This window comes from Triturus cristatus, chromosome 7, assembly GCF_964204655.1.
Source record: "Triturus cristatus chromosome 7, aTriCri1.1, whole genome shotgun sequence".
Lineage (NCBI taxonomy): Eukaryota > Metazoa > Chordata > Amphibia > Caudata > Salamandridae > Triturus > Triturus cristatus.
Genome location: NC_140590.1, coordinates 1,523,231,495 through 1,523,246,620, shown reverse-complemented (window position 1 = coordinate 1,523,246,620; position 15,126 = coordinate 1,523,231,495).

Genomic DNA, 15,126 nt, shown 5'->3' with positions numbered 1-15,126 from the left:
TTTTCAAAGATAAAGCGCAGCGTCCATGATTGGGTGCCGCGCTGTCACGAAAACAGGGTGGTTTAAGAAGAGCCTGTTGTGCCTGCAAAAGCAGCCAGATTAAACAAAATAGTGCTCACAGACTGTAGCTAAATAGACTATGTAACAACACAAGTAAAAAGTCCAGTCCTCATGGGAGGTTACAAATTAGGCAAGGCGTTACTAAGGCGGGACTAACAAGCCTAATAATGAATCAGAAGCAGCCATTTAGAAAGGACAGTAGCAGGAGCCAATTGACTAGATGGGCGGAGATTGGGCGGAGCTTCAAGTCCATACCTGAATACAGCATGCCTCGCAGAGCAATGCATGTGCTGCCCAGGCTTGACCTAAAACATGAAGAACATAGTTTTGGGACAGGAGATGCGGACAGGACACATACAGCACCTCTGGCGGGCCAGCCCTCTAGTGCTGAAAGGCCTCGCTGGGTGACAATTTCCAATAAGAGTCGGAGCCGGGAAACAGAGGCAGAGGAGGAGCAGGTGTGGGTGGCTGGACCACATGAAAGGCCAAGTGAGACACCAGCCTTGAGCTGCAAATATGGCCCTGAGCTTGAACCTTGAGCTCGAACTTTCCAGCCAGCATATGCTAGCAGTAAAACACGAGGAGGTAGCATCATGGAGATAGAAATAGGACAGACCAGAGCAGTTCTCTGATGAATGGGGAAATGGAATTAACAGCCGACTAGAGGATTTCTGAGGACAAGTGGACTGGGGTCAGTGGGAGAGTTATAAGGCAGGTGACCTTAAGGGTGAAAAGAACATACCATGGCACAATGTCAGGAGTGGAGAAGGGAATGGTAATTGAAGGTGACTTTGTTAGGGAAGGTGGCTACTTGCTTGCTCCAGATTCACTTACACCTACTTATATGGAGCATTTGATGCCAAGTAGGGCACACAGGGTAAGGGATTGGGCTTGGGCATGTTCTTGAAGGTGCAGAGGCAGGGAACAGAGGTGTACAGGGAAACTTTAAAGCAGATCAGGCTGGAGTGGTAAGTACCTAAGGAGGTACAGGAACATACAGTGTTGCTCTGCTAGGACAGCTTATGGCAGCTACAAAACCTGCTCCAAAGTCAGAAGTTGCACCAGTGCAGCCAGTTCCAGGAATTTGAGGGACCGTGGAGGATCATCAGGAGGAAGAATGTATGTGGCCTTCTCCAGTCAGCAGGATTTATACTAGGATTTATATGAAGCGCAGGTTGGTGATGACATAGTGGGAAATGATGAGGCACCAGTTATGAGTGGTGAAGGACGTGGTGCATAGGTGTGTCTGATGGATGACACGGTTTTGGATTATGAAGAAGACGAGATTGAAGATGGAGAAATACAGGATGTTGAGGTTCAGGAGCAAGAGTGGTGGAACATGCGTGATGATCTGCCTCATCAGTGTGTGGAGACTAACAGGCAAGATGGAGTTGGTGCTTTACAGAAAGCACCACCGGGGAAGGGAGTTCTGAGAGAAGTTTCGATCCAGACAGATTTGAACTTGGCATCAAGATGGTAGGCTTTGGAGTGGGTCCCGACTTTGAGGCCAGGTAAGGAATCATAAAAGGAGGGCAAATGCAAGAAGGATGTTGTGTAGTACTATTTAAATATATAGATGTAGTACAGAAGGCGCTGTTCACCTTTGGTGGTTGGACATGGGTAAGGTACGACAATGAATTTTGGGGAAGATTGGCAGAAGATGCCAACGGGGTCTGGATCAGCGGGATAGTGAGTCGTTTTTGCAGACTGTGATGCCGATGAGGCCAGCTTCAACAACGTACATTGCTAGTGGATGGCCTGTGATTTACAAGCCCTTTTAAGGCCATCCCCCCAAGAAGGGGTTGGTGCAGCTGGCAGGGGAAAGACAAGAGGTTCAGGTGCATGCTGGGCATTCAAAAGGGTGTCATGCACCAGAGAGTTTTGCTGCTCCCAGCATGAATGCTCCAAATGTGGGGGCAAGCTTCCATAACTACAATGCGGGCCACATGTGGGAGGTTTTGGGTCCCAAGATGGTATTGGAAACAGTGGCAGTCTTCAAGTGACAGAGGTAGGGAGAGGGGAGGACAGAATACCATGGGAAAAGGCTGGTACTCCAATTAAACCCGACAGGTTATGATACTGGTTACACAAGGCAGTAAAGTTCGGGAAACACAGTTGTTGGATGCTTTTGAATTTGGTCTCAAGATGAAATATGAGGGTCCGCAAGAACGACGATGGACAGAAAATCTGCATTCGGTGCTTGGCCACGAGGAATTGGTATGGACTAAACCAATGAAGGAGGTTCATGAAAGACCCATGGAAGGCCCATTCTCTGACTGGCCTTTGGCAAACCTGATTGTTCCACCTATTGGGGTGGTCTGTAAGAAGAAGATGGGTGAATTCAGGTTTATTCAGCACCACTCATGGCCAGAAGGGCGCTCCGTGAATGATTACATTCTGGAGGAATTGAGCAAGGTTCATTATGCCTCGATGACTCGGCCATACCGCTGATGAGTAGACTGGGACCCGGGACTCTAATGTCAAAGTGTGACATTAAGTTCGTTTTCAGATTTCTGCCAGTGCACCTTTTGGATTTCAAACTGTTGGGTGTTCAGTTTGTAGGTTTCTTTTTTGTTGACAAAGCATTGCCTTTGGGATATTCTATTTTATGTTCCTTGTTTGAGACATTTAGTACTCTCTTGTAGAGATTCTTTCGGTTTGTGACGAAAACAGATAACATGACTCATTATCTTGATGACTTTTTTTATAGTTGGTTCCCCACTATCGGATGAGCGCAACAAATTACTTGATGAGTGTCATGTCTTGATGGAGGATATAGGTGTGCTGTTGGCATCAAATAAGACAGTGTGCCCAACTAAAGTCATAACTTTTTTGGATGTAGAGCTGGATTCTACAAAGATGGATGTGTGTTTGCTTGTGGAAAAAAATGAGACTTTAAAGGCATTGTTAGGCCTTATGTGTGCCAAGAAAAAGGCTTAGGTAAAGGATAAACAGGTACTTTTGGGGCATCTGAATTTCGCTTACAGAGCAGTGCGAGAAGGCAGAACTTTTTGTTGGCGGCTGGGTCTGGCTTTGTCGGGGCATCGTTGCCCCACCACAGTGTACATGTGACAGCAGGAGTGAAGGCAGATTTGCTAGTTTGGAAGGTTTTGCTTAAGGAATTTCATGGAGTACCCTGTCAGGAATGTGTGAAGAGGCTGAATGGTCCTTGGAGCTCTTTTCTAATGGAGCAGGTGGCTCTGGCTTCAGAGTTTTCTGGAAAGGGCATTAGTGTGTCAAATCTTGGCTTGTGGAATGGAAGGATGGGGGCCATAGCAATGCCTTTCTGGAATTTTTCCCTCTGCTAGTTGCAGTTTGTCTATGGGGCCACCATTATGCAAGCAAACAAATGCTCTTCAATGTTGACAACAAGGGTGGTCAACACAGTCAACAGACAGTAAGGCAGAGGCCTAAAAGTTTTGCAGTTGTTGCAATTGTTTGTTTTGGAATGCCTGCATTTTAATGTGACATTCAGGGCAAAGCACGTTGCAGGGGTGGACAATGGGATTGCGGATGCTCTCTCTCATTCGCAGTGGCAGAGATTCAGTGAGCTTGCACCATGGGTGGACAAGAGGAAAATGGCAATGCTGAGGCATCTGCGGAAGGTTGGAGGTGTCACATCATTCAGCTGATTGTCAGCTCTTTATCAGATTCCACGAGGTGGGCACACGGTCTGGCGTGGAACACGTTTTTTGGCTTCAGGGGCTCAGAGGGAAGAAAAGGAAGGATGCGGTAAAATTCATTTCACTGTTAATTGAGTTAGGTTTGTCTGCAGTGACAATCACTGGTAAGTTGTCAGGCTTGGTGTTCTTCGGGAAGCTGTACTGGGGATACGTGCCATCTGCAGGGATGTTTTCAGGGGCACTCACAGTGGCAGAAATTGTGGGCTCAAAGGGGAAATGGATGCTTTGGGGAGAGGCCTTCAGGGTTTTGAATGAAGGGGTTCAGGTGTGGTTACCCAGGTCAAAGACGTATCAATCTGGTTGGGGGAAAATGTGACAATTTATGGCGATACCCAAATTAGAGGATTCGTTTTCTGTGATGGTGGGAGAAGTTTTCACAAAGGGTGCCCAGACAAGGGGAGGTTTTTCAACATGTAAATGGTTGCAATTTTTCAGCATCCCAAATATTGGGAATGATGAGCAAGAAGTTAGTTGCAATGTGTTTACTAGGGTGGGATTTTGGCATCCACTGATTTCGCATTGGTTTGGTGATGGAGGCAGAATTGTGGGGATGGTCTGGTGCATTCATTCAATGGGTGGGGAGGTGGAGGTCTGACTGTTATAAGAAGTAAGTTACGTTGGGATAGTCATTACAGCGCGATTTCAAAGAGGCCTGGATATGCGGGCACTCCTTCATAAAATGGGCTGCGCACCTACCTTAATGATGGAAATTTGGGAAGTAACTAGGGCTTGATAACCTGTCTGTGCAAATGAAATGGTTGGGAGAGGTGGTATGCATTGGCACGAGCTCTTCCTGAAGTTGGAGGTGCTGATGAGAGTATCCCCTTCTCCAGGTCTGTTAATCCTCCATCTAGGAGAGAACAATCTTGTATAAATGGAAGGTTCAGCTCTTTTGAAATGTACGAAAGAGGGCCTGTTGGAAATGAAAAGGATGTGGGCAGGAACAACCATTGTCTGGAATGAGTTGTAGCTGCATAGGGTGTACAGAGGTGGCAATAAACCTGGAGCTAATGACAAGGCGAAGAGGAATTTTAACAGGGAGATGAGGATGTTTTGTGGAGCTGAAGGGATTTTTAAGTGGGAACATTCTGATGTTAAGGAAGAGACAGCTCACTTCTTTAGGAATGATGGAGTCCATCTGTCCATTTTTGGAATTGAGCTTTATCGGATCCAGTTGTGCCATGTTTTGAAAGAATTATTGTGGTTACCTTGTTAACAGGGCCGGCTTTAGGGCAGTGCGACTGGTGCGGCCGCACTGGGCGCTGACCTGTGGAGGGCGCTGTGTTTAGCAATAACCTAGGATCGGAGAGATACGGGGTACTTTTGCAGGTGGTAGGGAGAGAATCCTAGGAGGAGGTCATGGGACGTGGGGGCGCCAAAAGTGACTGCTGCACCGGGCGCCACCAGCACAAAAGCCGGCCCTGCTTGTTAAGGGTATTTGTTTGGGGGGAGGGGGCAGAAAAACGCAGGGCTTTTTCTGGTGGCAGTTGGTTGAGCAACGTATCAAGTTATTTGAAGGAAATTGGTCAGCATGAGATACAGTTTAGAGATGCGGGTTGTGGGTAGGTGGGAAGTTGGAAGGCAAGAGGAAGGTAACAGTTTGAGTATGCGCAGTGATGGTTGGATGTGTGGAGTTGACAGTGAAGAAAGGTTGTATATTGTTTGGACACAGGAAGGGTTATTTAGGGGAGGAGAAGTGGCTGTTTAGGTTGTTTTAATGTCAAGTGAGGACGGGGTTTAATACTAGTTTCTAAGGCATAAGCCCCCACCCCACTCGGGCTTCTTTGGCGAGTTGTGCAGTCTGGGGACTGCAGCGGAATGATATTGGTGGGGAGAAAGTCGGGGGGGACAAGTAGATGACAGCTGATTTAGCTCCCTCCTTTAGCTGTGTACAGGTTGCATGCCGGTCAGCAGCTTTTTAGCACAAGTTTATGTCCTTAGCATTGAGTGGCCTTTTTGGTGAGACAGATAGCAGACATTGTTATGAAAACCTTTGGTTTGTTTCTGAGGAGGTGCACAAAAGGTGATTGGATGGAACAAAGTTTCAAGCTATCTGAAGGAAATTGGTCGGTGGGCACCAAAAAATAATGTCGTACTGGGCACCACCAGTACTAAAGCCGTCCCTGAGTCAACCTGTGTAACAATTCGATCACCTTGTGCTAGTGCTGGTGTGATGGTGCCTCACCTCTAGGTATAGAATCCGTGAACTTGGTCCTTGCTGATGGGGTTGGTCCCTTTGAGAAGGTGATGGTCCCAATGAGATGTTCTTAAGAGCCAAAAGCCTCCTTCAATAGGAATGTCTTATCTCTTCTTTGCAGGTTTTAAGCGTGGTTGGTCTTGCAATCATTCATCGTCTTCTGGCTCTATAGAAAAGATTGTGCAATCGCCCTTTAATAAGGTGCATTCATTGGATTCCTTCACTCTTTGATAGGAAACATGATGAAAAGTGCAATCTTTGCTGCGGGACTTCAAGTCTCCTATTACTACCCCTGAAAAAGCTATTAATTATAGCCTACTTCTTGAGATCATGGAAAAATGTCCTCTAGAGCCCTAATTCTGAATCAGGCAGAGTAAAATTACTGCATAGAATTTTCTCCGCCTGATTCAGAGAGGATAGGTTTTTCCACATCTGTTTTTACAGGGAATGGGGGAACCATACCAATATTTCCTTCTGGTAATTCTGGCTGGAAAAATTCTTCAAAAAGAACAATTGATGGACAGAATGCAGAACAATTTCATACATTCACCCCAGTACTGAGATCTGGCCTAAATCCATCGTTTTTTTGCTCACCATGCCATTCCAGTTTGAACCCAGTCATATGTAAATCAGTTTTGACCCTGTGCCTCATGGGCATAGTCCAGCCCGAACTGCCAAGCCAGGTCCTCCCTGGACTGGAAACAAGCATCCTAGGACTGGTTTCGGGGTTTCACCCCTCTTCAGCCAGGATAGCTTGATTCCAGTGGCATGGAGAGCACGGGACCCACGTCTGGGCATACCCATCCCACTCGGGGTGACAAATGCAAAAACAACAGTTGATGGACAGAATGCATAACAATGTCATACATTCACCCCAGTACAGAGATCAGGGCCTAAATCCATCTTTTTTTGCTCACCATGCCATTCCAGTTTGGACCCAGCCATATGCAAATCAGTCTTGACCCTGCGCCCAATGGAAACAGTCCAGCCCGAACTGCCAGGCCCGGTCCTCCCTGGACTGGAAACAAGCATTCTAGGACCGGTTTTGGAAATCCTTCATCGTTTTTTTGTCAGGAGAAGAGCATACATTACTCTGCAAAAAAAACACTTTCTCTTCCCTTCCCTACTCCTTCCACCGCCTCACGCAACCCAACAGGTCACAACATACATGTGTCATCTCCTCAGAGGAGGTGGTAAAGTGTGTGTTGAAACCTTCAGAGAATTGTGAATTCTATGTGCTTTAGTGACTGGGAAAATAGGTCCCACACAGTAATTCCCAATTGCATAGGGTTTTACTTGTAATCTCATGGTACTTGTGTAGATTTACTGCACAGCAATGGTAAAAAAAATATGCAATTTTACTGTTACCCCAGTGTGTGAAACTTGTAATCAGGCCCTTGTATATCATCTGAGAACAATTAGAATGCCCTAAAGTCCATGACTCTCATGAGATCCTTGGCTACTGATGGTAGGAGGCATTTGTGCTTCACATAAAGCTATGATGCCGAAGCTCTCCGTGGAAAGAAGCTCTTTGTTCTATGCCAGGCAAATTACTGTCCTCCATGGTAGGAACTTGAATTTGGCATCAAAATCAGGTATGTGCTCCATGTAGGAGTCTGCTGCCACAGATGCTTGGGCTAGCGAAGTGGTCGAAAATGGCAATGGATGGCACTGCTATAATATTTCCATCGAACACATTGATATCAATGTCTTCAGACACTGCTGTCTGTACCATCAAGATTTCAGGATCTAGTGAGACGTGGTTTCAGTGAAACTTAAAAGATGGGGGACGGCTGTGTTATTTATCTTGTTTCTGGACCTCAAATGCTCTATTGCTTTGCATTTCACTATAGATCTCAAGTGGATGAAAAGCTTAATATCAAGAAATCGGTCTGAAAGGAGTCTCTTCAAGATATTCTCTCAACTAACTAGGCTAAACCTAGGGCATGGCTCCTTTTATGGACTACTCTAGCCTGTCCATAGCTGATTCCAATGCTCTGTCGTCCTAATTTCAATCCAGGGCTCTCTCATTTGGTCTGTTGTTGGCACCACAAGGGTTAATGAAGGTCCTCGTGTATCTGGCAAGCCAGAGGATTTAAAATGCACAGATTTCTGGAGTTGGCTCATCCACCTCTCCTCACTTGCTCAGCCTTCTACAGGAGGTATGCCACTTCCTCCAGCCTTTTGACTGATTCCTTAAACCCAATATGTCTGCTCTTTTGTTCCCATATAGCAAGGTTTGGGGTTTGTGGGAGCTCTGTTTGACATTGAAAAGGGAAAGAAGTTCCAGTGCTCAGTTTAGTAGTCTGACGTCCAAAGTGTAAGGGGATGTTTGTTTACCCTGGGAAAGAATGTACAAGAAACCATTGGGCTAATTTGTTAATGGGTTACGTTTACCTCAACCCTGTCTCTCTCCGGCAGATTTATCAGTGGCATCTGATGTTGGCACATATTTTGGAGGTGTTGATCTTTGTCCGCCAATAACTTGGTTCTGACCACAGTTGCTAGCATGAGGGGTGTGGCCACACTCGGCGCTATGTGTAGTCAGTGGCGCTGATTACCTTTCAAAGGGCTAACCTTCAACTCAAAGATGTTCACAGGTATTTGGATGGGTTTACGGAAGTTCTCTGTGACCCTGCAAATTCTAGCTCTCAAGGGCCAAACAGGCAATCACATCATCCTCAGGTCGATGCCAAATTAAATACACTGGTGTGGGGTTATGAGTTTCATGTGGGCAAAGAAACATCTCTTCTCCTTCTGAGCCTACATCCCGGGTCTCATATATGTGCTGACTGATGGGTTGGACAGTCTACAGTAATCACGCCACGCTGGTATGATGTAAACCAAGTAGGTTTATTCACGGGTAGGTTAACAGGTAGAAGAGTCTTCATTACAGCAGTATAAAAGTCCTGTAGGTGGTAAATCACAGCCCCACCAGGAGCAGCCTGCTAGCTGCTCAGCCCCTCTCACCAACTGTCACTCCTCATCCAGTCACCCAGGCATTCTACACATAGCCCACACACCAACATTCCACTCAGAACACACACACAGGCTGAGCAGCTAGGGAAAGGGTAACATAGGAGAAATACCATGACATGAGAATACTACACAGTTCCATCCTGGTTGAACATGTGGGTGGACACAATAGATGATATTTTCATCATGTTGGGTCACCAGTAATATATCTGTTTGCTTATGGAGGGGATAGCTCTTCCTCTGGTCTGTTCGAGTAGGGGCAGTTTTTTCGAGTGGCTGTAGGTTGGGGTAGTTGTGGAGGCGTAAGACAACTTTCTGTTCCAGTGGCCTCCAAGCTGCCTATTCGCCTTTCCTTGTATGCACTGTGTCCTGGGAATCGGCAGAAGATTGGAGGGAAGAGCTACAAAAAAAGATATTCCGAAAGAGGTGATTCAAATATCCCTCCAGTACTCTATATTTTGTTATTCATTTTGGTTTATCCCCACTGAGATATGTTGGGAATCCTCTACAGCATGATTTTTAAGGGAGGGTCACAGGACCTTTTTGTGGCACCTGCCTTGTTCAGAACATCACAACATCATTTTAATCACTTTTCATTCCGGGACAGGTAATTATTTTTTGTGTTCTTTCCTGTACTTTAGGCTAACTGGAGATCTTTTGCCTACATTCGACAACTATACCTGGCCTTCATGAGCTTGAGAGGCTTGGTCTTTAATACTAGAGGGCCCTAGAAAGGTGGTTGTCAAGTTATGCAGATGCCCAGCAACGCTCATGCCTTACAATATGTCATCAGGGGTCCTGTATCTGGTATATAATGAAAATTCATATACCGCATGTCTTGCAATCTCAAGATGATCTTACATTCCAAGTGGGGTGGTTTCTTGATGGGTCATTTGATGTCCAGACTGCAGGTCACCTCACCCTAGCAAGGTGTTTGGCATGAATTAGCATTTGTCGTGATGTGTCTTTTGCTCCTACAAGGTTTTGACCTCATGTATCCTAAGGTTAAGTCCCTGATTCCCTCCTGCGACCTTCCTTTGGTTCTCCAAGACCGACCTGTTAGCCTCACATTTGAGTCTGTGTAATAGGATCCTCCACAGTTCTGAGAAAAATAATTTGTTCTAGTAGTCATGACCAATGTTCTCTCTAATTATGTTCCTCCTAGTGCAGTAATGAATGATCTCTGTGCATCAGAGCCAAAGAGTGCGTGCGCCAAAGACATGCATCAACTCACTTTGCAAACGAGTGCAACGCATCAGTTATCAAATGCAAATTCTAAAAGAGAACTTTTGATTCTCAGTGTCCATAAAAAGGCAAACCTCTTTTCATTCACTTGACAGCTGCTCTGTCACCTCTAGTGGTCTCTACACGTGAACAGTGGAATATTTAGGGTCCAGCAGTGTAAAAACCTTATAAGAAAGGTTCCAACAACATTACTTCCCTAGTTTCAATAAGTTCCACATTGGCTGAAGCTTTCCCTGTCCAGAAATCAAAACGTGGGTACACTCTCCTGGTACAAATAAGCTGCTTCCAGGTAGTTGTTGAGTTTGTCTAGCCATGCGCTCAACTCCAGCTTATGGTTGTGTTGTCTACCTACAGCAATAATATGAGCAGAACTGTGCTGTTGAAAGGGTCATTTTGGGACTTCTTACAATCCCACCTAGTCTCCATCATAATAAATAAAATCAAGCACCATCTAGAACCTCAAGCACCATAAAACCTGGCTGCTACCAAGCACATGATGCATCAGGTGCAGGTTATAAGATGTAAAGGGACATATATGCAAACTGAGATCCTATGTTTCTTTCAGATTCGCTTTCATGCATAAGCGCTACTTAAAGGTAACTGCAGCATGATTGGAGCATACCTTAAAATCTCATGCACAACACTAAACACACTACACATAGGCTACACTACAAACTAACATCAATTATACACCATTTTAAGTTATTTAACTAACAAGAAAGTGCTTTAGGAACCCCATGATGGTTGTGAAGTACTTTACAAATACCACAACACAGTACTATATTACACTTAAAGTACTTATGCCCTACTGTGTTAAAGGCAAACCCATTGCTATACTGGAGGCATTTGTGTGGCCATTGAATTATTCCAATTTAGTGCGATCACTTGAAATTAAGGTGCATTTCTGATCACTATAGTGAGGGTAGGGAATTCAACATTTATGACTGCATGGTACAAGTAGACACAGCTTCAGACAATAAACGTTGGTGAAATCCTTAACTGGGAAGTGGATGGCTCCACATGCTGTCGAGATATGGTCCACCAACTTCATCAGCCAGTGAATGATGTTTCTTTTGCGTTATGTCCCAAATGAAGCCACTGGTGTACAAAACAATAAGTCTGTTATTTAGTTAGAATGAAATAGTGTCTTAGGCCATTAGACACCAATAGTAAACAAAAGAATTAACTACAGATTCAGAGAGTAACCACCGACTGGGCCCAACCCCCCAGTGTGTTTCACATAAATAGTTACCAATATGCACTTATCGTCTCAATATGTCAGTGCTCTATACTTTTCCTGTGATATTATGGATTGCTTTATTCAACTTCCTGTGTAAGAGATGTGTTTGCACTGTAAGAATGGTGGCTTTATTGGTCTGTATGAGTAATTATGCAAATATTTATTTAAATGACACTTACTATTTTTTGTATCTAATTCTTTTATGGTGCTACTCATCAGTGTAGAGAGTCAGAGCTCTTCACATCACGCATAGAGGCACAATAAATCATATGTGTGTAAACAATGTACAGGAAATGTTACATAAGAGAATGAGGTTTATTGGAGTCGGAGTAACCTATTATCCATACTTGTAAACATTATAGATTAAGAATTAATGGTTGGGGAAACAAAATTAGGATATAAAATGTAACAGTGATTGTTGTTGTCTGTACTAACAAGACTTTATTAATTCCCAAGGGAACCCTTCTTTGCAATCTTAGAATAACATATTGAGACAAATTTAATAAGGATCTAAACCTATGACCTACAGTTTGCATGCAGCTTCTTGATGCCGATAAATACCTCACTGTGCTGTATTAGAAGGCTTGCAACTTATTAACTGGAAGTAACAAAGTGATCTCAGCGCTAAAGCAGTAGCCCACTTACCTCTCCAAACAAAATACCAATGTGTGATCTGCATATATTACGATGTGCAGGCACATTCACCCTCTATGCTACTTTATGAGTCAAAACTTTGACTGGACAAAACACAGAACTGAGTTAACCACTAGATATATCTTCTTGCTATTACAATACCTTCCGAATTGCTGGGCATAAAAAGATCTCTTCAGCCCGTGTCTTAACCCTGGCAGCCTCTTGGTGACAAGTTATGTAAGCTACAAGAAATTTACTGTCATGTGTCCTTGTTGCAATTTCTTTGCCACAGATGCTTTTTAGGTCTCGGCCTTGCGAAAGCAGCGCATGCGCTGCTCTGCCATGCAGAGGCCTTTTGGAATCGATACGATTCCAGCGTGCACATGGGGAGACAAACGAGACAGAAGATGTGCACGCTGGGATTGGCCCCTTTACTCGTGGCATGAGACGGACGCACTATATTTCACCGCCAGTAAAGGCAGTCCCCGCGTGCACATCTTCTGTCCGTTCCATGACGGGCCGTGCTTGTTTACAAGCACGGCATAGCTAGGATTAACGATGCCTATTTGCTAGCATACAACAGTCATAACTCAAAGGGCAGGGAACCGGGCCCACAGACAGTGGTGAATAAGCATATTGGACCCCTGGGGAGTTGATAAATAGCAAGCAGAGTTTTCGAGTTTTACATCTGTAACCTCCGAGTATATATTTTCTGTGCTATTGAAGACTTTTGTAATAATACTGCTTATAGAGCACTACTGACATCTGTTGGTTACAATTAGAGGCTAGGAAGTTAAGAATCATTGTAATTATTTTAAATATTTCTAAAAGAGCTAAACTCGACATAATCAGAGCCCACAGGCACTCAGAATGGTATCAGAGGGCATGCCGTCAGATTTGCTAGACTTGTCTGCCATTTAGGGTTATTGCAAGTTAATGCTATGGACTATGGAATGGAGAACAGCTTTCTGTGATCGCTCTTCTGTCATTGACCGTTTTCGTCAAAACTAGAGAAAGAGCCTTTAGATTGGCATAAGGTACACTGTAAGCTCTGTCCGTGCACCCAAAATCCTTTTTCTTAATCCAGTGGTTCTTCTGGCGGGTCTGCAGGCAGTAAGGTAAGCATATAAGGTGTGCATTGGGAGCACACAACACTTTCAGTGTATCCCTATGAAATCTGGGGTGCTGCATCCCCTTTGCCACCGTGGAAACACATTTACACCCAAGGCCTTGCCCGTGTGCTCGCAGAGTGGGAAAAACCATACACAATGTTGGTAAATCAACACAAGCCACGCCCCCCTCTGGGGGCCCTGGTGAAAATGCCCATTGTCCTGTTATCTATTCTGCCATTAGCTTCATCGCTGATAGAGTTATCAAGTTCCAGGGCAGCTATGGTCCGGCACGTGCAGCCCTTACTAAAAGAGGATTTTAGTTCATGACTACGGAGGTAGTGCTTGAAGCATTTGGAAAGGGAGAGGATGTCTGACTGAAATGGTTTTTGTGCACGAGACAGAGTGCCTTGAAGTGAATGCACTCTTGAACTAGGAACCAGTGCAATGAGGACATGGCTGTGTGGGGACAGAGGCGTATTTTCTGAGTTTCATCAGCCCCCCTAGGTTGTCAAATACCTGCAAGTTAAATATTTGAAGACTTGGGCAAGGCCAGGCAATTTGTAATTTCATAAATTAAAGAGCAGTATCTGATGCAATCACATCTTCAGTTTCATTTTGTTTATCTGCATCAGTTTAGTTTTCTTTTCATGTTTGCAATAAAAAGTCTGAAGAGTAATGATTTCTCGTTTACAGTAGGAAGAGAACTTTCAGTGTGCATTTTTGTCCCCCGTGCCCTTACACACCCAGAGTTCACAATTCATAGCTGCTTCCAGGCGCGCAACACCCATTGGGCTCACCGGGCTTCAGCCCACCCCATCGTGTGTGACGGCCCGGCTGAGACAGCCTCGCGGGCTGGCGTCCGTCTAATTGCAGCCGCACCAGAGTACTTCACGGGTCTTTAAAAGACCATTTACTTGTTAATGAGGCTTTTGTTGTGTTATCACCCCTTCTTACAGCCATTCTGCCTATGGCTGGAAGACTTAGCCCCCCGAAATCTTTTCCAGCCCCCCCCGAAATTTGGCTCTAGTTGCCTGCCTGGCTGCTTCCATGTATTGTATAATGTCTGACCCCAGCACTGTCACGTCCCTTTCTGCTTCGGAGACTTACACGGATTTGTGAGGCCAAGCATAACAACTTCAAGAGGACAACACGCCCACTGTTTGCACGGTCCCTGAAACGATGCATTTGACAACGTCTATGTCTAATGCGTGTATTCCTCAGATGTCACTTTAAATTTACATATTTATTTTACCTATTAGTTTTATAGGTCGAATTAAGGGACTTCAAGGGATATGCATGCAGTGTGAAAGTTGTACCTTAAATATTGTTTTCCAAGAATATCAGGTTTTTTTTAATGTTATTTTTTTTTTTTAAGTGAAGTGTGTATTGAGGTTGGTGGAACTGATAACAGAAAATTCAAAGTTGTTAATGGAGCCAGGAGAGAGGGGCTGTGGTTGGATCCAAAAGCTATCACCGTTCATCCTTGTTGTTGACTTGACCTGCATTTTCCAGGCTCTATCCTCACATCACAACCCGGCTGTGCCAGCTAAAATATGCTGGGATGCCTTGAAAGATGGCTCAAGCTTGAGGTAGCTCGTCAGGGCTTCACTAAAGTCTATGATTCAAACAGTGCACATAGAGTACCAGTGAAACAACCTACCTCTGGCAACCCACCTAGACTTTTACAGTCGAAAATAAATTGGTACATTTCTTCCCAGACAAAATGGTGGTGGTGAAACATTAGTGAACATCCTCTACAGAGGTAGAGAAGTGCCCAAAATATACCAAAAGGAAGTATATCCTTCTCTTTCCAGCTAAACTGATGTCCATAGAAAACAAAAAAGCAATGGTCTTCACAGACCCCAGTGAGTTATGAGACTGGATCGAAACACAGGAGGACACCGCCCCTTCTCACAGAGAACAAGAAGAGGCAGATGGAGGGAGAAAGAGAAGCGGCGATTGCAATAGTCAGCCCCCCAC